The 23788-nt window shown below is 43.5% G+C and overlaps 1 protein-coding gene across 8 annotated transcripts in view; it reads right to left on the reverse strand.

Moving 5' to 3' along the window:
• Nucleotides 1–23788, reverse strand: part of ARID1B (AT-rich interaction domain 1B) — a 490367-nt gene that overhangs the window by 215743 nt on the left and 250836 nt on the right. The window lies entirely within an intron of this gene.

A 23788-nucleotide genomic window follows, 5' to 3' on the forward strand; every position in this document is an offset into this window, starting at 1 on the left:
ATTTATGAGGGGCTAAGCACAATTTTTATGTATCAGTTTCTTTTTGTTTTTAATATCCAGTATACTACCCAACATACTGAAGCCTACTACAGTTTCCATTTTTTATTTAATACTCAGCATGTGTACAGAATAGTCACTGAATTTTTAATACACCTTGAGGGGTCAGTGCTACTAAACTCATCTCCATAATCCATTCTGCTAGCACAGTAAATAGACGTATTACTGGTGATCATTGTAGCCAGCAGCTCAAGCAGCAGTTACTCTCTGCAGGTATAGGCAATCTGAATGAAACCATTGTTTTATAGTTAAATAAATGTTCCATTACAAAACAAAGAAAAAATAATACCTTTGTTATATGTCATACATGCCTATAGCAATTTGGCATATACAGTTCATCATTCTTAGTGATTCCCAAAATATCCAACATAGTGAAAAAAAAAAAAAAAAGAAACAGTGACTAATGTAAATGGTATATAATGTGCAGAGTTGCATTTAAAATATTCCCATTGGAGTTACTTATACCCCTTTGACACAAAATTCCAATTTTTTCTTAGCACATGAACGTGCATCAACTCGGGATATTTGTCAGTGGATACGGCTCAACCCGGGTCTATTGACCCGTGGATCCAACACAGGTAACTTGCAGGGTTGGACACGGGTCGTTCCCATGTCACCCTGCAGTGTAAACGTTGCGAACCGGTTCACGATGACCCAGGTCATTGCTGCATGCTACCTGATTGGCCGGCTTCAGTGGCGCTTGGAAATTACATCATATTCAATTGTCCACTGCAACACCGGAAAACCTGGTTCACTGCAGACCTAGGTACAGTGTGAAAGGCGCTGAGCAATATGAAAGGGGATTGTCCCGGGTCTAGTCCAGGATGGAATGGTGTTCCAACGCCCAGGTCAGACCCGGGACTTTTGTGTTAAAGGGGTATTAGTGGATTTCTATACTAGGGAGCAGCTTGCGTTGAGCGTTTATCCACCTATTATGGTAGGCAGATTCTGGTCGCACCTCCATAGGCTGTCTGAAGCCATAGGAATCTGCCTTTTGTAGGCTCTGTGTTCTGAGACTGCATGGTGTGTGTATGTAGGCTGAGAGTGCATGTGTGTTGAGACTGCATGTTGTACGCATGTGTGCAGAGACTACATGATGTGTGCTGGGACTACATGTGTGTGTTTATGAATATGTGCTGAGGGTGTGTGTGTGTGTGTGTGTGTGTGTGACAACCCAAAAGTCTGTGCCCTCTGGCTGGAGCAGTCATTCCATGCACACAGCAAACCCAGCATAAAAGATATTGGAAAAGTAAAAATAAAGTCCCATATACATGCATTTATAAAATTTTGGGTACTATAACAAACTTTCTGCTGATTGGTTTTATTATAAACAGGAAAAGCTGTCACCATTCATACAGTATCTCTTATTACCTTGATTCTTATACTGTATAATGGGAAGGAGACTGTGTCACTTTGGGGTTATCAGCTCCCTGTACAGTAGTGTGTTGTGCTTACCTGTGCAATGTGCTTGTATAAGTGTGGGCATGGAGTTATTTGTGCTCTTGTCTGCAAGGGCTTACCTGTGCCCCTTTCTGTACGACATGGGCTAACCTATGCCCTTCTGAGTGGGCATGGTGTCACCTGTATGTCCATGTGCTTACCTTTGTGTGCTCATCTGTACAGGCATGGGCATACCTGTGCACCTATCCGTGAGGGAATAGGCGTACCTGTCTGTGGCTGTTTTGTTAATCCTTTGTATTGTATTTTGGAAACATATTGAAAGATTGATATTAGGGATTCCAGGAAGAGAACATTGTATCATCTACACCAGACGTGTCAAACTCGTGGGCTGCATGTGACCCCTATTGCATATTTTTGCAGCCCACTTTAGCTACACTAGTGAAAGTGCAATGCGGCCCCGCCAGGTGAGTTCCAGCTGCCGCGAACAGAGCTTAGCTCCGATCGGGCAGAAAGCACCGTTCTGCACATGCACACTATGGCAGAGACGGGAAAATTTCCTCTGTGCGTTCCCAGCTGCCTTGGATGTTCCGATTCTGCCCGCCCCACCACTTTCCGCCTGGTCAGGAACACTGAAGACGTCAGCGCCCTCAGTGTGTGCCGGCTGCCCCGCGAAGAGCAGGAGCTGGAAGAGGAGCAGGCAGCGTTGTATGATTAGGAAGAAGGTAAACTAGAAGGGGGTGGGGGGACACGGAGCAAGAGGGGACACAGAGGGCATGTGAATAAAACAGCTCTCAGCTCACAATGATATGTGAATGATATGTGGTGGAATTATTATATAGGGGAGAGGGGACCAGCATGTGCTGGACTGGAGGAGGGGACCATACAGTGATATATGAGGGGGAATAACACAGCTTTTTTTTCTTGCAGGCCGCACACTCTTAGACCTTGAATATTCAGCCCGGTTGAGCCATTCTCCAGTAGCCCCTATCTTAATCCCCTCCGGTACCCCATTTCATATGATCCATTTTGCCACCATTTGCTTCATCCACCCCACCTATTAATACCATAATACACTCTTCACCCATAAATCTTCCTCAGATGTTTCCATCTCTCTTTCACAGCCTCCGGGATCTGCAGCACAGACACTACTATAGCAGGAAAAGGGGCCCTAATTGTCCCTCCCTGGATCTGACACTGCTCCTACTAATCCTGTTCCTTCTCCTGGTTACCAGCAATCCTGTCACATCTCCCCAATTCCAGCATCCCCTTTCTTGTGCACTTTTTGGAATGTTAGATCTGTCTTTAAGAATCTGGCCTCCATTCATAAGTTTTTAATCTTTCATTTCCAAAAGCCATTTTGCCACACCTCTCCAGTTGATGACCACACCTACTTAATGGCTGGCCACGCCCCTTCCATTGCATTTTCCTGGTGGGCTCTCCATGCTCCAGTCAGACACTGCGTGTGTGTGTGTGTGTGTGTGTGTGTATATATATATTAGGGGTGAGCGGGTTCGGATTTCAGAAATCCGAACCCCCCCCGAGCCCCCCCGATCCGAGTCCGATCCGAGTCAGGCTCGACTTTTCCCGCCTGACTCGGATCTGAAATCGAGGCAAAACGTCATCATCCCGCCTTCCGAGTCTCGCGGGTTTTGGATCCTATATAAGGTACCCGCGTCGGCGCCATTTTCTCACTCGGCTGTGGACAGTGAAGAGGGAGGGTGGGAGTTAGGGCTGTGTAGTGTAGTGTAGTGTAGTGCTGCTGTTGTCCACTACTTCAAAGTCCATAGGGGCTGGCTGTGTTGTGCTGTGCTGCTGTTGTTAATAGGGGCTGTGTCCACTACTTCAAAGTCCATAGGGGCTGGCTGGACTGTGTTGTGCAGTCAGTTCTCCATAGGGGCTGTGTCCACTCCAAAGTCCTGTGCAGTGTCCCAGTCCTAAAGGAGTGCTGTAGTGTTGTCCAGGGGGTGCTCTGTCCATCAGGGGTGCTCCCCCCAAGTGCTAAAAAAATAATATATTTTCTGTGTTTGTGAATTGTGTGCGCAGTAGCCGCACGTGCATCAACAAAGTAGTGCCAAGCGTGCGCCTGTGTCATAAGTAAAGGGCCGGCTGGCTTGACCGTTAAGGGTGCTGTAACCCCCGAAAGTACACTCCAGTCCAAACCAAAAAAAAAATTATTTTCTGTGTTTGTGAATTGTGTGCGCAGTAGCCGCACGTGCATCAACAAAGTAGTGCCAAGCGTGCGCCTGTGTCATAAGTAAAGGGCCGGCTGGCTTGACCGTTAAGGGTGCTGTAACCCCCGAAAGTACACTCCAGTCCAAACCAAAAAAAAATTATTTTCTGTGTTTGTGAATTGTGTGCGCAGTAGCCGCACGTGCATCAACAAAGTAGTGCCAAGCGTGCGCCTGTGTCATAAGTAAAGGGCCGGCTGGCTTGACCGTTAAGGGTGCTGTAACCCCCGAAAGTACACTCCAGTCCAAACCAAAAAAAAAATTATTTTCTGTGTTTGTGAATTGTGTGCGCAGTAGCCGCACGTGCATCAACAAAGTAGTGCCAAGCGTGCACCTGTGTCATAAGTAAAGGGCCGGCTGGCTTGACCGTTAAGGGTGCTGTAACCCCCGAAAGTACACTCCAGTCCAAACCAAAAAAAAAATTATTTTCTGTGTTTGTGAATTGTGTGCGCAGTAGCCGCACGTGCATCAACAAAGTAGTGCCAAGCGTGCGCCTGTGTCATAAGTAAAGGGCCGGCTGGCTTGACCGTTAAAGGGTGCTGTAACCCCCAAAGTACACTCCAGTCCAAACCAAAAAAAAAATTATTTTCTGTGTTTGTGAATTGTGTGCGCAGTAGCCGCACGTGCATCAACAAAGTAGTGCCAAGCGTGCGCCTGTGTCATAAGTAAAGGGCCGGCTGGCTTGACCGTTAAAGGGTGCTGTAACCCCCGAAAGTACACTCCAGTCCAAACCAAAAAAAAATTATTTTCTGTGTTTGTGAATTGTGTGCGCAGTAGCCGCACGTGCATCAACAAAGTAGTGCCAAGCGTGCGCCTGTGTCATAAGTAAAGGGCCGGCTGGCTTGACCGTTAAGGGTGCTGTAACCCCCGAAAGTACACTCCAGTCCAAACCAAAAAAAAAATTATTTTCTGTGTTTGTGAATTGTGTGCGCAGTAGCCGCACGTGCATCAACAAAGTAGTGCCAAGCGTGCGCCTGTGTCATAAGTAAAGGGCCGGCTGGCTTGACCGTTAAAGGGTTCTGTAACCCCCAAAGTACACTCCAAACCAAAAAAATATATATTTTCTGTGTTTGTGACTTGTGTGCACTGTGGCTGCACGTGCATCAACAAAGGAGCAGCGCCAAGCGTGCGCCTGTGTCCCATAAGTAAAGAGCCGGCTGGCTCATTTCTTAAAGGGTGGTGTAACCCACAAAGTGCACTACTCTCCAGCAAAAATAAAAAAATATTTTCTGTGTTTGTGTGCGCTTTAGCCGCACGTATATATATCAATATAACATAAATGGAGGACCAAACTTTCTCTGATAAAAATAAAATAGGGAAAGATCAAGAACCACTTCCTACTAGTGCTGTTGCTGCTGCTGGGAGTTGTTCATCATCCCAGAGAGGAAGTAGGAACATCACTACTTTTACTAAACAATTGACCCTCCAACAGTCCCTAGCGATGAGGATGAAGTACGACAGCAGTCATCCTGAAGCAAAACGTATAACTGAGGCCTTGACTGCTATGTTGGTGTTAGACGTGCGTCCGGTATCCGACATTAGTGCAGTGGGATTTAGACAATTGATGGAGGTAGTGTGTCCTCGGTTCCAAATCCCGTCTAGATTCCACCTGCATCCTCAAAGCAGCAGCGACAAGCGTGCGTCTGTCTGTTAAAGGGTGGTGACACCCTCAAAGTGTGCTACACAAACAATAAAAATATTCTTCTTCTTTTATCTGTCTATGTGAATTGTGTGGGCTGTAGCCGCACCTGCATCCTTAAAGCAGCAGCGACAAGCGTGCGTCTGTCTGTTAAAGGGTGGTGACACCCTCAAAGTGTTCTACACAAACAATTAAAATATTGTTCTTTTTTTTCGGTATTTGTGAAATGTGTGGGCTGTAGCCGCACCTGCATCCTTAAAGCAGCAGCGACAAGCGTGCGTCTGTCTGTTAAAGGGTGGTGTAACTCTCAAAGTGCTCCAAAAAATAAAAAACTATTTTTTTAATGTGTTTGTGACTTGTGTGCGATGTAGCCGCACTTGCATCCTCAAAGCAGCAGCGACAAGCGTGCGTCTGTCTGTTAAAGGGTGGTGACACCCTCAAAGTGTGCTACACAAACAATAAAAATATTCTTCTTTTTTCTGTCTTTGTGAATTGTGTGGGCTGTAGCCGCACCTGCATCCTTAAAGCAGCAGCGACAAGCGTGCGTCTGTCTGTTAAAGGGTGGTGACACCCTCAAAGTGTGCTACACAAACAATTAAAATATTGTTCTTTTTTTTTCGGTCTTTGTGAAATGTGTGGGCTGTAGCCGCACCTGCATCCTTAAAGCAGCAGCGACAAGCGTGCGTCTGTCTGTTAAAGGGTGGTGACACCCTCAAAGTGTGCTACACAAAGAATAAAAATATTCTTCTTCTTTTTTCTGTCTTTGTGAATTGTGTGGGCTGTAGCCGCACTTGCATCCTCAAAGCAGCAGCGACAAGCGTGCGTCTGTCTGTTAGAGGGTGGTGTAACCCTCAAAGTGTGCTCCACAAACAATAAAAATATTCTTTTTTTTTTTCTGTCTTTGTGAATTGTGTGGGCTGTAGCCGCACTTGAATCCTCAAAGCAGCAGCGACAAGCGTGCGTCTGTCTGTTAAAGGATTACATCGGTGACAGCATCCAAGTAGGCATGTCAGACAGTCCGTACCTGTACTGGCAGGAAAAAGAAGCAATTTGGAGGTCCCTGTACAAATTGGCTCTATTTTACCTGAGTTGCCCCCCCTCCAGTGTGTACTCCGAAAGAGTGTTTAGTGCAGCCGGGAACCTTGTTAGCGAAAGGCGTAGGAGGTTGCTTCCACAAAATGTGGAGAAGATGATGTTCATAAAATGAATGATCAACTCTTCCAGGGAGACCAGCCTCCAGAACGTACAGAGGGACCTGTGGTTCCAGCAGGGACGAATTAATACTCTGTGAGGATGAGGATGTACATAACACTGAAGAGGGTGAGGAATCTGTGGATGAGGAGGATGAGGACGACTTCTTGCCTCCGTAGAGCCAGTTTGTGCAGGGACAGATTAATTGCCAGCTTGTTTTGTGGGGGCCCAAACGAACCAATCATTTCAGCCACAGTTGTGTGGCAGACCCTGGCGCTGAAATGATTGGTTTGTTAAAGTGTGCATGTCCTGTTTATACAACATAAGGGTGGGTGGGAGGGCCCAAGGACAATTCCATCTTGCACCTCTTTTTTTTCTTTGCATTATGTACAGTTTGGGGCCTAGTTTTTCAATGCCATCCTGTCTGCCACTGCAGTTTCACGCCTAGATGGGTCACGTGTTTGTGCCGCCCACTCGTGTCGCTTAGCATAGTCATCCAGCTACCTCGGTGCAACCTTTTGGACATAAAAACACTATTGTGAGGTGTGAGGTATTCAGAATAGACTGGAAATGAGTGGAAATTAAGGTTATTGAGGTTAATAATAGCATAGGAGCAGAAAAACCTACAAATTCTGTGATTTTAGCTGTTTTTATGCTTTTTTTCAAAAAAATACAGATCCAAAACACAAAATCCAGAACCCAAAACACGGAAGGGTGGTTTTGGCAAAACCAATCCAGATCCAAAACACGAAGAAAGATCCAGATCCAAAACCAAAACACAAAAAGTGGCCGGTGCACACCCCTAATATATATATATATATATATATATATATATATATATACATATACACACCCACACACACTGTATATATATATATATATATATATATATATATATATGTTATAATAATATAGATGTTTATGTGTGTGTATGGTGGGGTCCCGGAATCGGCAAGTGCGTACACATTTGCTGATGCCGGCAGCGACAGAACGACGGTGGGGGCCATTTGGCAGCATTGCCCTCGCTAACGATGTCGCACGTCGGGCTTGCATGTAGGTCCTACGGGCGATGTTGTGCATCACCAGTGACATAGCAGGTACACACTAGACGATGTGCCCAATGTCGTTCGATCCGGCTGGATTAGACATCATATTGTCTAGTGTGTACCCGGCATAAGATTGTGCGGACGGCATAAGATTGGTGGTGGGATTATCTCCTAGAGGGCACCACACCAGCCAAAATTCTGCCTAGGGCACCAAATTGACTAAGGCCGGCTCTATTGTAGCGGCTTCCGTGGTAATTGAATCTGTCTCTACATGTTTTGTGTGTATTTAAGGCAAGGTACTTGAATTACAAGTGGAATAAGTTATCAATTCTACTTTATTTAATAAAGATGTAAATGTCTACCAGCATTTAAACTGAACATTACGGTCATGGGTTTTGCGTTTGTCAACAATGAGGATATTATTCCTATCTACCATTAACCATGACACTATGGGTTGAAATTCAATTGTTTTTTTTATTTGTCACTTTAGATGGAAGTAGTTTTGGACGCCCATGCCTTTTCTTGCCCAAAACCAAGTTTAGATGCATAAAGCGTCTAAACCCGTGCAAAGTCCTCGTTAGCGCGCTCAAATAGCCGTTTGGGCGCCCAGATAAACTGACTTTTCATGGATTTCTGCTTGTCACCTCAGGAGGGTGAGAGCAGAAATCTGTACACCCTCGGCATTTGCACCCAATCAGAGTAACAATTGAAATGCTCCGTCAGGCGCTCACTGCTAGGAGCCGCAGGCTAAAACAATTGAATTCCCCCCTTAGAGCATTAAATATATGAAGATACTAAAAAGGATTATAATTTAAGTTGGATGTTTTCTGAAACATGAAAATTCAGGCACACATTCTATAAATATCACCAGACAAGAATATTTACGTACACCCAATAAAGATAAACAATATTAAACCTCCACATATTGTGGATATTTACTCTATCTGCTGTAAATTAAGAGTCCACTAGCATCATTTATTTTATTGTAGACTCCCACTCCCCAAAAAATATATAGATGTAAAATGATAATTAGATCACATTTTGTAGTTTGAGACAAAAGATGGATAGGGTAACACATGAAAAAACGAAAAAACTACTTTTTTCCTTTTCTTGACTCAGCAAGCTATAGATCTGGTTTTGCTAAGGAGAACGATGATGTACAATTATAACACATTCAATAATACAGTGAACCTCCTTCCAGGAAGAAAAAGGAGAGAGTGGGCTTCATTATATTGGGAATTGGGTGTGTTCTGTCATTAATACAATGATGGATTGAGGATATTCATTTATTTACATTGCTTTTGGGCAAAGGCTGCTTGGAAGTTTCTCCTCCTCCTGTCTAGACTTAAACTGCATTGAACATGTAAACACATGGCTTGAAAGTCATTAACAAGAAATAACAATACAACACGATCAGAAGCACAATGCTATTATTCTTGAACAGCGACATCCAAATGTGAGGAAAACTAGTCCACAACCAAACCTACATTGTTCTGTGCTAAACTATTACATGTACTAAGGAAACGAAACCATTAAAATAAAAAAAATCAGAACAAAACGTAAAAATGGTTATTTAATAATGAAAATATTCCAACACTTCTGTACAGTACTAAATAATACATGTATTATTTAAAGGATATATAATAATTTATATACCTTTTTCAATGTAATTTTCACTACAGAATCATGTGTGGAAGTAAACACACATTATAAATATGCCTATGATCCTAATGAAAAAGCATCTGCATTGAAACGTTGATTTAAATACAGCTTTAAAACTCTTTATGGATCTGGAGTGACGGTTTTTTCAGTACCTGCATTTTAACTTATCTGGCACCCAGGGCAACTCTTATTTACCAGAAGTGCTGGCAGTTTTTGGACTTGATAGATAAGACAGCAAAAGGGAAAATGTAACTTAATTATATTGCATTAAATTGATTTATAATATCACCTGAATGATATTACTCAGGAGCACAGAAAAGAGAACACAGCTTTCCACAACAACTGGACGTCTGTTAGTTTCTAAAAGAAGCTAAAGGAAACTGCAGTTGTTTATTTCACAGGGAGAGGGAGCAGCATCAAACCCAACCACATACAATGAGAATTGCTTCTCTTACAAGGAGAAACCACAAGAAGATTTAGCTAGACCCAAACATGGCAATAAAAGAGACCAGTAGAGACAAAGGGCCTGATTCAGACCCACTCGCAAGCGGCTGTCCGCTCGCAAGTGGGTCGATGTTGTGCACTGCGCATGCGCACGACGGCGGGAGCTCCGTCGTGCGCATGCACCAGACGCGACGAGCGAAGGACTTTCTTTCGCTCGTTGTGTCTGATCAAAGGGGGCGTGCTGTCGATGTTGATTGACAGCACGCCCCCTTTGGTGGGCGTGCCTCCCTGACGGGGGCGTTCCCAAGGGAACGCTTACCGTCAGAAGCCGGCCCACTGACATCACTAGTGATGTCAGTGGGAGTGATTTTGGCTCTGATAGAGCCAAAATCACTCCGGGCCTTGCGGTTGAAAAACTCAACTGCAGGCTCCGGCTCGCAGTGGCGATGGTCAAGACCATCGCGGCCATCAAACTGCACGCTCGTATAGGCTGTGGGTGGTGACCCACAGCTATACGAGCGTCCAGGAGGACGCACCATAATTATGGAGGGCAGCCCTCATTCAGAGCGTGCGCTCTGCTCAGAGCGTACGGCTCTGAATGAGGGCCAAAGATTGGTTATGCAATATTAGGCTAGGCCTACAGGGGCAATTTTCAGTCCCTGCTATTACATCTCATGAAATGAATCACATGTCAACATGTTGCAGTGCAACTTCATTTGATATTATATGATTAATCTTATAGGATTATTAACCCAAAGGAAAAAAAGTGTTCTCTATTTTAGTGAGCATGTCCTGCCCAAGATCACTTACAATCTTCTGAATGAATGAGTATTTACTCATGCCCTTAAACTCTGTGGAGCAGACTAATTGTCTAAAGTTAATTTGTGCAACTGAAGGAGATTATTGAAAACAAAGGATTTCAGTCATTGATATATTGAGATAAAAAAAAATCTGTGAAGCCTATCCCTATAGACTGAGGGGAATTCGTATGTAAGGTGGTAGCTATGATTAATTGCATTGTTGAAATAGGAATAGTTGCAGTTGTAACAGCATGGAAACTTGCCACCCCTCCTCACGGACCGCTCTTGTCCCAGACTCGTGATTTTTTTTTGTACACAGCCCTATAGGGTACCATAAGTGTGGCATACAGACGAACATACTCTTGCCATGAGGGGACTCGCACTGAGTTGACCCCTATGAGTGATACTGCGAGTAAAACTGCACACTCTGGTTCAACCTATAAGGTATGCAGCCTCAATAAGTAAAAATGGTGTTCAGTGTAATGAATCCCTAGATACCAGGTATATGAACGGCTGAACATTTTTCTTTTCTTTTTTTTTTAGTGGAGACAGAACGGATAGATATTTGTGCACTGTGTGCCAGAAAACAGTCTGTTCTCTCCATAAAACTGTACTATATATGGATGGAGTTCTTACCCTACAAAGCTGTTCCTATACCACTTTCCAATCTGGCGATGTGGTTCTTTACACCAGTGTCCAAAGCAAAAGCTGGCGCAGTGTATTGTTATCACATATACATAAGAGGGCTTAAAATATACCTGTCGTGAGGTGGTGGTGGGTCTTAAGTATTTTAAAACCAGTGAGCTAATGCCTCTTTCAGGTTAAACCTTTTACATGTTGTCCCATAAAGGGAGGCTATATTTGTAATTATAGCTAACAAGGGAGAAAGCACCAGTTATTTAATACTAAATAGCACCATTGTTAATTCAGTTTTCCCAAGTTTCTTTATATTATATACAGATGTGTCCTCATATATCTAGCCTCAATACACCACGCAGCGCGACTTGCCTGGCGTAAGTGAGCCACCAGGTCCTGTGCTACTCTACTAGCGCCGGACATCATTTTTTGTCGAAAATGTGTCAAGTCATAATGCGATGCAACTAGGATGCACCAACAGACTGTTCTGATTAATTTGATATCTGTATATAAAGCACAATAAAACTTGGTATGAAAAAAGCTGCAGCCACTACATTGTAGCACTTCGTATACAGTTTCAGAGACTCACACACAGGTATATAAAAGTTAATCAGCACAGTCTGCTGGTGCTCCCTAGTTGCATCACATTACGACTTAGACGCATTTTCGGAAAAAAACAAATGCCCGGTGCTAGCAGAGTCTTACGGGACTTGGCGCAAAGATAACTGACCATTTGTTCCCAAATGCTAGAAAATGGACAAAAGCGGTTGATCCAGGGGCGGATTTAGACTGTTCTATTAGGGGGAGCGAGTTAATGATGAATTCCAACTCCTTCTCTTTCCTGTACTGTCACCTCCCCTTTTTGGTCCCAGCTCCTCCCCTTCATGGGTTATTTTTTGGCTGGCCACATTGATTTTTATAATCAATATATATAAGTACCCCTCCCCATGGCAACCCCCCTCCACTCCCCCTCGCAGAACCCGTGTGACCTCTCCCCCCCCTTTTACTTTCACTTACCTCCGCTGCTCCGGTGATGTTCTCCCTCCGGTCTTCGGTCAGCTGCTTTCCCATCCTGCACTGTGAGTCGGTTAGCTGTTTAATGCAGGGTCACAGTGCAGGAGCCGGGAGACCATCTGACTGGAGGGAGGACATCACCGAAGCCCCGATCTTCGGTCCCTGGACAGAGGTAGGTTGTTTTGGGTTTTTTTTTAGCAGTGATCAGCGTGTGGTCTGTTTAGACCACACAGCTGATCACAGGGTGTGAGGAGCCGGCTGTGATCTCTTCCTCCCCGGCTCCCGGGTAACAGCCTGTCACTGACACATGCCCCTGACTGGGAGACGGGAGCTCCGATCACAGCACAGCACAGCCTTTATCATCTCTCTCCTCTGAATGATGCAGAGGAGAGAGATGATAAAGGTCGGATAAACTGTGATAGTGGTGGCGATCGCTCCAATCGCCCCCCCCTGGATCCGCCACTGGGTTGATCGGACACATTGGCTGATGCATACAAATTTAACCAATTTGTCTGAAGGACCATTTTTGTCTGTTTTCCAGTATTTGGGAACAAATAGTCGATAGTCATTTACTCCCATACATTACCAAATTTTCGTTCCAACCAACAAGATTGTACAGATAATCTTATAGTGTGTACCTAGCTTAACATCTGTAAAACTTGTAGGGTTCCCTGAAGACCAAGGCCCTCATTCAGAGCCGTACGCTCTGAGCAGAGCGCACGCTCTGAATGAGGGCCGGGCTCCATGAAAATGGAGCGTCCTCCTGGACGCTCGTATAGCTGTGGGTCACCACCCACAGGCTATACGAGCGTGCATTGTGATGGCCGCGATGGTCGTGACCATCGCGACCATCGAAATTGCGAGCCGGAGCCTGCGGTTGAGGTTTTCAACCGCAAGCTCCGGAGTGATTTTGGCTCTATCAGAGCCAAAATCACTCCCACTGACATCACTAGTGATGTCAGTGGGCCGGCTTTTGACGGGACGGCACGCCCACCAAAGGGGGCGTGCTGTCAATCAACATTGACAGCACGCCCCCTTTGATCGGACACAACGAGCGAAGGACTTTCCGTCGTGCGCATGCTCAGTCCATAACATCGACCCACTTGCGAGCGGACAGCTGCTCGCGAGTGGGTCTGAATCAGGCCCCAAGATTGCAAAACACTGGTTTACTGTAAAGTCTGTAGGGGAGAGTCTAAAAAAAAACAACATTTCTATATCAAACATATAAACAGCATAAGAGTCAGGGAGAGGTTAAAAAATATATACAAAGTACAAACAGTAGGAGACAGAACTGAGCTTTCTAAGCACACATTCTCCCACCTCATATTAAGACACCTGTCTCTTACTGCTGGCATCTGCTCTCTGGTCCTGTGCGCTGAATGCTCAGATCTACACTGAAAGCAGATTTCATAGGAGAAACTGCTACTCCTGCGCATGAGCAGCTCCTCCATTCTGTCATATAGTGATCGATTCAATTCAGCGCACTGCTAAATAGCCCCAGGAGGAAGCTCCCAGCGCTATTCAATTCACCGCACTGTTTATTTAGACTAAAGGATTGCTTCTTGCACCCCGAGGGTGCGAAGAGAAATCCAACAAAAGTGCTGGCTGCGTGGCTGTTCTTCAGCTTAGCACGGCGCTACTAGTCGTGGGGACGGCACTTTAGTCGGAGAATGCCAGTTCTCGCAACTAAACACCCATGTTAAGTCGCACAAACCGTCATTCTCCGACTTAACAGCGCGCTGAATTTTCAGCATCGCGCTGAATTGAATCGAGCCTGTATACTGCATGTTGTGGCTGCAGCTCTAGTAAAATCATATTATATACTACTGCTATTGAGGTAATGACTCAAGCTGCTGTCTGGGCTGGAAGGGGAGATTCTGGGCAACTGGAAATCCTGATGACTATGCAATCTGGACCTAGTAAGTAAAAACTAAGCATCATTAACTAAGTATTGCTTACAGGGGCGTCAAAACATTTTAATGTTGGGTGGCAACATAAAATTGATCTGGCGTCCTACCTCCCTCCCTTATCTGCGCCAGGCGGACGGTCAGGGGCTATGCTTTATAGCAATAGGCTGGACAGCCCCTGCACCGTACGGAAGAGGAAGTGTATTGTGCTGTGTTTTAACTTAAAGACAACACATTATACCTCCTCCTCCATGCGGTCCAATGGCCGTGCAGCCTATTGCTACAGTGGAGTACACTCTTTCTACTCATCCTCCAAAAGTTCTGGGAAGGTCCATGGAGGTCTGGGTTCTACAAATTGTGTCATTGCTGCCCACTGTGGTAGGGTTGTGTGAGGTTGCATACTATCCTGAGAAGTCCCCCAAAACTCATCAATCTTCCAGAAATGCATGGAACGCAGGCAACTAATCAGTGGAGTCAGTCAGTTTGTGAGATGATCTAAAATTCAAAGGACTGTGCCGATCAATTTACTAGGGACTAGTGTAATTCCTGAGGAATGAAGCACAAAGAGACAGATGTCTCAGTGACATTCTGATTATTAGTGAATGGATAAGCCAAACATTGGTCATGTAGCAAAACTGTTAACAACACTGGCAGCTAATTCACTACTTTTTTTGATTAACAAGAACTAAACCAGTAGGTGTTGCAGGCATCTTTAACATTATATCGGCATTGCAGCATTGGAAGAGTTAATGACCAGCGTAACAGTGCCGAAGGGGTTAAATGTGTGTCAGATTAACTAGACAACTATTTTAAAATGTGCATTTTGAACAAAAAGGAACATTTGCATATAGATGCTGCACTGTGGTCCCTAGCAGCAACCTAAAGCCTGAAAGAATATGACAGGGAGAATCTAATAAAAGCAGGCGACGGGGGTAGAGAACACAGCACATAGGGCTAAAAAAAAAACCAACAAACTTTTTACTATGTGTTCAGTGTTTTGTTTATGACAAATAATCAGTTAATAATAAAAATCCTCAGGGGGGGAAAAAAAATTTCTAGGTCTAACAAACACTTACAATTTGAGAACATGGGGGCAAGCAAAATAATAAAAAAAGAGAGAACGATCCGTTTTTTTTCCCGCCAGTCAAGGTTGAAGAGCCTTACATTTGGCTCTGGCTAGAAGCAGCTATTAAACAAATGGGACCAAAGTGTCTGAGCTGTAACTGCCGTCCTGCGCTCTGCTCCCACAGATGCTCTGGAGCCTAGAAACCAGCCAATGACAGGCAGCAGCGTTCCCACCATCCCCCACAGAGAGAGCTGCCAGGCCTAGTTTTGTCTGCTTCAGCAGTACAGATTCCTGCCATCTCCTCTTCCTCTCAATCCTCTCTCTTTCTGTCTCTGCTCCACCCCCATAACAACATACCCCCCCTTCCTCTCATCCTCTTTTATATTTTCCATCCCCTTTCAACTCTCATCTCCTCATTTTAATTACACAGAACGAGTTGCGACTCATCCAGTTTCAGGAAAATCACAACTGTGATGTGAAGCGTTGTGAAAGGAAAAAACCTTTACATATGCATAATACACACACACATATATACATACACATTAATTATATATATATATATATATATATATATATACACACAGGATATTATTTAAAACCAAACATTCAGGAAGTTGCAACATCTCAGCTCTTTATGTTTTCTGACACCCCATATAACTAGAAGAGGCGTATGACACAGACATTGGCTGGGGGTGACTGTATGGAGAAACAGGGCTCCAGGCTGCCATTTGCATTGGCCCCTGTGTCCTAGGGGAAGGGGCATGTGCCTTTAGCACTTGATCCTTCTCAGAATTGATATGGATTTTACAAAGGCACATCTGTGCGTGTTTGAGGGCCAGCTTGACGTGTTTTCTGCTCTAGCAGCAGCTGCGGTTTCTGAGAAAACAAGGCTGATTTTTTTTTCAACCACCCCCAATTCCCAGTAAGGATAGGAGATGTTTTGTTCCCCTGAGACACTGTTTTAGGGGGAGGGTAAAAATTAAAGTTGAGAAAAACTAGTTAAATTAAAATGGATAACCAGTGAACAAAGGAAACTAAAAGTGAAGGACAAACTTAGAAATATAAAGGTCAAATAATTACACATAACATACTGAACCCGAAAAGTCCTGTTTTTACCTTTAGGCATAGTGACTTGCATGCAGCTTTATTATTGTTTTTAGTTGTAGTCTGTCATCCACAGTATGCAGCATATTTGTTTTTTGTTTTAAAGCATATGAGTTATGATTGTAAAATGGTCACATTTTGTACCCATCCGGCCTCCTCTCAAAACCGGTTCTTGGTAACCCATAAATATAGATAAGTTGTCATGCTGCTGAATGATTAACTCTGTAGCTGTCATGCAGACCAGCATGGAAATAAGAGAAAGGGGGTGGAGAGCGAAAGACATTTACAGGAGAGAGAGAGAGAGAGAGAAATGGGGCCCTCTTAGGGATGTTCTAGTAGGACGAGTGAAATCATCATCCCTGCTTCTACTGCTAAGGTATCACACAGAATGCTGCTTCTTCGGCATTACACAAAATGCTGCTGCTAAGGCATTGCACAAAAAACTGCTGCTAAAGGAATTATTACATAGAATGCTGCTGCTAAGGCAATCCACAGAATACTGCTGGTACTACGGTATTACACAGAATGCTGGCATTATAGAGATGTGTCCTCATACATAGCCTCCTTGTGCGTTAAACAGCCCTTCTAATTGCGACATGCCGTGGTGTGACTTGGTAGCGCCGACCATTTTTTGTGTGCGACTTTTTATCTTCAAAATTGTCTTATTCACACAGTGATGTGAATAGCTAGCACAAGCAGCTTCTGATGATGAAAATTATATGCAGCATGCCTATATACTGTGTGTGTCTGCAGATGTATCAGCCGCTGACACTGTAACATAGCATTTCACATGCAGATGCACAGAGAATATAGGCATGCTGCATATCATTTTAATCAGCAGAAGCTGATTGTGCTAGCTATTTGCATCACTGTGTAACGCATTTGAAGGTAAAAAGTCGCACGAAAGATGCTTGACGCTACCGAGGCACACGGAGCTCCCGCATTAGATGTGGCGCGACTTGTAGCACATGGAGGATAGATGTATGTGGACACATCTGTTCATATAGCTGCTGCTAAGGCATTACACAGAATGCTGCTGCCAAGGCATTACACAGAATGCTGCTGCCAAGGCATTACACAGAATGCTGCTGCCAAGGCATTACACAAAATGCTGCTGCCAGGGCATTACACAGAATGCTGCTGCCAAGGCATTACACAGAATGCTGCGCTTGCAACGGTATTACACAGAATGCTGCTATGGCATTACACAGAATGCTGCAGCTAATGTATTTTTATTTTTAATCAAGTGTATTTTATTGGTTTTTCAAAAAGAAAAATACATATACAAGAACATGCCATATGTACGGTAATGCAGCAGTATATATATATATATATATATATATATACACACACACACTCACATATATATATATATATATATATATATATACACAGATATATATTTACAAAATAATAGTAAAGCAGTGTGGCAGCAAATAAAACAATACAAGAACAAGTGCTGGCAGTCCCCCCCTCCCCAATCAGCCAGTGTCAGATGGTAAGAAGACGCCACCCTTCCGACCATAGGTAGATGTGTACCATTGTGACCATATTTTGTGAAATTTGTGGAGAGATCCTCTAGCTGTATACAGAAGTCTCTTGTGGGTAACAATATCCTTGACCAGGGAGATCCAGCTATGAAAAGAAGGACGATCCATCTACCCCCAGCCATGCCCGTGCTATAATAACCTTGGCCAGAGATAAAAGCTTAAAGACATACTGATAGTCATAATATTACATGATTCTTCAAGGGAAAAACCAAAGAGACAAATAAGTGGATCAAGGGGGGGGGGCAAAGCAGGTAAAGTAATACGGACACAGGGCCTGATTCAGCAGGCGCCAGACCCGTTCTGTGCATGTGCAGAACAGGTCTGCGAGTTCGCTTGCAAACTGGCAGCAGACTGTCAGTGATTGACAGTCTGCTGCCATTTGGGGGCGAGGAGGGGACGGCAACAGCCTCCGTTAGAAACGGAGGCATGTCGCCGTCGTTGTGGGGGGAGGGAAGAGGCCAGGATCTCCGTCAGGTGACCCTATGGGTCACCGAAGCCGGCCGATGGTACACAGATTAACCGATGATGCGTTGAACAACGCAGCTTGGTTAAGTAATGCAGAGGGGGCGTGATGCCTCCTGTGCATTATCATATCTGCAAAGGATCGCAATTGTAAAGCTACCTGAGCACAGCTTTGCAATTACGATCCTTACAGAATCAGGCCCACAGTCCCACATTTGGTTCCAAAAAAAGTGCAGAGCCTGGCATTCCCAAAGGAGATGCCAGAAAGTCGCCTCATTTGCGCCACATCTACAGCATGAGGAATCTTCCCAAAGTCCCATATTAAAGAGACTGCTAGTATAAAATATTCTATGAAAACTAAAAAATATTTATCTGTTGGTAGCGAATACAGGCAATAGCAACCCGAGTGCCACCAAGCATAAGTGTCCACTTTTCATCTGCAGCTAAGGTATTACAGAGAATGCTGCTGCTAAGGCATTACACAGAATGCTGCTGCTAAGGGATTACACAGAATGCTGCTGCTAAGGCATTACACAGATTGCTGCTGCTAAGGCATTACACAGAATGCTGCTGCTAAGGGATTACAAAGAATGCTGCTGCTAAGGCATTACACAGAATGCTGCTGCTAAGGCATTACACAGAATGCTGCTGCTAAGACATTACACAGAATGCTGCTGCTAAGGGATTACACAGAATGCTGCTGCTAAGGCATTACACAGAATGCTGCTGCTAAGGGATTACACAGAATGCTGCTGCTAAGGCATTACAAAGAATGCTGCTGCTAAGACATTACACAGAATGCTGCTGCTAAAACATTACACAGAATGCTGCTGCTAAGACATTACACAGAATGCTGCTGCTAAAACATTACACAGAATGCTGCTGCTAAGACATTACACAGAATGCTGCTGCTAAAACATTACACAGAATGCTGCTGCTAAAACATTACACAGAATGCTGCTGCTAAGACATTACACAGAATGCTGCTGCTAAGACATTACACAGAATGCTGCTGCTAAGGCATTACACAGATTGCTGCTGCTAAGGCATTACACAGAATGCTGCTGCTAAGGGATTACAAAGAATGCTGCTGCTAAGGCATTACACAGAATGCTGCTGCTAAGGCATTACACAGAATGCTGCTGCTAAGACATTACACAGAATGCTGCTGCTAAGGGATTACACAGAATGCTGCTGCTAAGGCATTACACAGAATGCTGCTGCTAAGGGATTACACAGAATGCTGCTGCTAAGGCATTACAAAGAATGCTGCTGCTAAGACATTACACAGAATGCTGCTGCTAAAACATTACACAGAATGCTGCTGCTAAGACATTACACAGAATGCTGCTGCTAAAACATTACACAGAATGCTGCTGCTAAGACATTACACAGAATGCTGCTGCTAAAACATTACACAGAATGCTGCTGCTAAAACATTACACAGAATGCTGCTGCTAAGACATTACACAGAATGCTGCTGCTAAGACATTACACAGAATGCTGCTGCTAAGACATTACACAGAATGCTGCTGCTAAGGCATTACACAGATAGCTGCTGCTAAGGCATTGCACAGAATGCTGCTGCTAAGGCATTGCACAGAATGCTGCTGCTAAGGGATTACACAGAATGCTGCTGCTAAGGCATTGCACAGAATGTTGCTGCTAAGGCATTGCACAGAATGTTGCTGCTAAGGGATTACACAGAATGTTGCTGCTAAGGGATTACACAGATTGTTGATTACACAGAATGTTGCTGCTAAGGAAAACAGGTTCCTTAATAGCTCTGTTTCTTATACCATAACATGTTGCACTACATTGCCAGTTGGGGTGCAGTGGTCTTTCTCCCATCTCACACTGGCTCTTTAAATAGATGTTGAGGTGATTCTTAGACACTTGTACTGTACATTTTCAATACAGAAAACTCTTAATTAAGCTGGACACATCTTCATATAAAATTTATTTTAATAACAGAAAATTAGGTTTCTAAATTACGTGACATTTTCTTCACAGATATTAATAGCAGGAGCTATCTAGATTTTTTAAAAAATGTTGCTGAATTTCATAACTTTCTGGTATGCATATTACGGTCAATTGCACTTTGCCCTCATGCTACATATTGTTGTTGTCTTTTACTAAATCCTTGAGCAGTCATGTAGCTGCCAGTGTAGTGGCATGAAGGATAAGGCTGCCCAGCTCCACGTGAATACATGACAGAGTTTAAAATGTGTGCAACCAGTTCATGAATTGTCCTGTCTCATTCTAAGTGGCCATACAGTAGTTATTTCAGCGGTCTTCTGAATCTACATCAACAAATAACATGTATTTGCCCAGAGCTGTTCCTGCTCCATCAACTCTGCCCTTATTAACATTTTTCTTTTATCAAGCTCTCCAGCTTACTCCTGCTTCCATTCCTCATCATTATCAGTAAAAGTTATGGCTGTTGATATCAGAAACCACTTCAGCCCATTAAGGGCCGAATTCAATTAGAGGTGAAAAGTTTACGCCGATGTACGGTTTTTACCTGTTTTCAAAGTATTGCGGTATTCAAATCCAGGAAGTTTTCTCCTAGGCGACAACTCCATAGGCAAAAACAGGTGAAAAAGTTTCTCCAGCAAAAGGCAGGAGAAAAGAAGTACAAAATCCATATTTTGGGGTAAAAATGTTGGGACTCCTTGGACCCCCCCCCCCCTAATTACTAACTAGGCAAAAAAAAACATTTAAAAATTATCTTAATTCACCTCCCAAAAAAAAGACGTAATTTTTGAGGCAAAAATATAAAGCGTGTTGGAAAATGGGTCAAAAGTACTGGGACAGGTATTTTGGAGGGCTGTATGGATGGGGCAGGTCCTTAATTAGTACACAAATAAGTGTCAGACAAGAAAGAAAGAAAAAGTCAGAATAGTACAGTAAGTGTAAAAGTTATGTACCCTCTGGTAAATAACTTTTATCTTACTATTCCTCAAAGCCCACCAATTGGTTTGAGTGAAACGGCTCCCACAATTGTTCTAAACCATAAGAAAAGGGTGGGTACATAGAATATAAAGGGCTCAATCCAATTAGCCGTGAATGGCATAGAAACGCCAACAAAGATCCACGAGTCTGGAAATACCGTAAGTGTGGCATACAGCCGCTCTTACTCAGGCTGCGAGGGCTAATTGAATTCATCCCAAAAAGTGGAAATATATTTACAATTATCAATACCATATCAAGGCATTCGTTGATGCTGGTTCGCTATACACAATTGCACATGAAATGCAGTACACTGGAGGAAAACTTGGGTGCTACATATCCTATAAAACATGATTCCTGGAAATGAACATTATTATTATTAAAACATCTTAAAATACATCATAATAGCACTGATAAGAATGGTATAGAAAATTAGGCATACAATACTGTGCTCTAAGTAAATGGTTTTTGTTCAGTTTCTTTTTTTATTTTTTAAAGGGGATATTGTCAGGGACAAATATGAGAATATCATCACTAAGTCTACTGCTGTAGGCAGTGACAAAACAAAAGTTAGTGCACTCTGCAGATTCACTGGGAAAGGGTTTGTGGATTTGTCACTTAATCTATAAACATTGGGGCTGATTCTGAGTAAGACCCAGCTGAGTCAGTGTACGAGTTTTTTACTGGTATTGCGTCTGTGACTATATGAAAATGCTGCTACAAGCCCTTCCCTAGTGTACATCTGTGCGTCCAATTGTGCAAGGACTGAGACGTCCACTTTGAGTATCATCAGACATTGATTACCGCAGGGTGCTCCTTTACATGCATCATTAGAAGCGCCCTCATATGGCAGGTGCGGATTATACTTCTGAATATGGCCTCCTATGATTCTGTGTCTCTGTACGCAACCAGTATCAGCGACACGCTTGTGACACTCCCATAACACGCCCCTATGACTGACCATCTTCATGCGTCCTCTACAATACATTTTCAAGACATATATGAGAGCGTATGTCTCCTGTGCGCCTGAATCACAGCTCCAACTCTGTGCACACAGACTGTGGAGGCATACGCAGTGGGATGTAGACGAATGCGTGGAAGATGATAAAATCGCTCCACTGCATCCAACATCAGCAGTGCGCCCGACTCTACTCGTGACAGTGTAAGATTCTTCATAAACTTCCTAAATCTAGAACTACCAATCTATAGGAATGTATGTTATGAATATCTGTGCTAGGAACAAATAAGTGACAGCAATGGAACCATGCAAGTGCACATATACTTTATTATAGAGGTTTGAAACCACAATTAGAAAATAGAATAAATGTTATATATTATTTTGTAGTCCATTAAAATTTTGCCTAATGATCAAAGAAGATTACCTTTTTATGTGACAGCGAATCCCTGAGGACAGCGCTTTTAGCAGGAAGTTGGACAGCAAAATGTTTTTCATCCCTAAATATTTAAAGATTTCTTTGCACAACAAAACAAAGCTTGATTGCTGGAGAGTTTAATGGCTGCTAAACCATTAATTTGCAGCTTGTCACTTTAGGCTATGCAAAATATTTGCCTCTACTTATTTCATTCCCCTCCGCTTGTCCTAAACAAATCAAGGAGCTGCCAGAATCCTAACAGCTTCTTTTTATTGTGACATCTCCTTCAAAGCTGTCCATGAATTATTACAGATCAAGACATAAATGGTTCATTGCTACTAAGGCACCATAACATGTAAGTCTAACTTCTGACTTTTAGCGCTTGTGCTACTTAGATACAATACACACTTACCCCAGTTCTTTATCCATTAATCAGGATTGACCCTAAGGTGCGGACACACTAGACTATGTGCTCAAGATGCGATATTGTGAGCGATTTCCCTTGAACTCTCCTCGGAACTCCAGGATATGATAGGGTGCTAAAAAGTGTCCAATCTGACCAACGATCTATCGTGGGTCTTTAACGATTTCCAGTGCGTCGTGTAAGAGATTGGCAGATCTTGCCTGCTGTAGGCAAAATCTGAAGATGCGATGTACGACCCGTGGGTACGCACATCGGCATTGTGATCGTTAGTGGACACTCACGATGTGGACATATTTTACACGATTTGACGTTCCGATGCGTCGACATCAGGCGAATCGTACAAAATATAGTCTAGTGTGTACGCACCCTTAGTCTCTTTACCATCTTGTGACTGTTCACTAGAACTTTAGTACAACCTGCTTGAAGCTTATTGTATAACCTAAACTAAACAAACCATTTTTTGCTTGTATATGATTCAGACCCATTTAACTGGGATCTTACATTCACAGTGTGTCTCGGCGCCACTGAAGTTGTTGGCAAGAGTATAGACTATATACAGGTAACATTCAGAGAATTATCTCAGTGGCTGGTGCTACTTTAAATCATTATTTTCAATTTTCAAGGGCAAAAAACAAATCCCAAAGAAAGTTAAAGTAAAAAATGAATGTTGATATTTACACCCAACTACTCATAAGCACGATAACCGAGGCTTATTGCCCTGCTCCTAAAAGCTGACGCTGAACAAGAACCATCCTCTTGTGGTGATTCTTCCGTTTGACCCCATTTTTCCAAACGTTTACTAAAAAGGAGACACAAAATGACCCAGTTTAAC

The sequence above is a fragment of the Taudactylus pleione genome, unplaced genomic scaffold (genome assembly GCF_031769625.1).
Source record: "Taudactylus pleione unplaced genomic scaffold, aTauple2 ptg000473l, whole genome shotgun sequence".
NCBI classification, from domain to species: domain Eukaryota; kingdom Metazoa; phylum Chordata; class Amphibia; order Anura; family Myobatrachidae; genus Taudactylus; species Taudactylus pleione.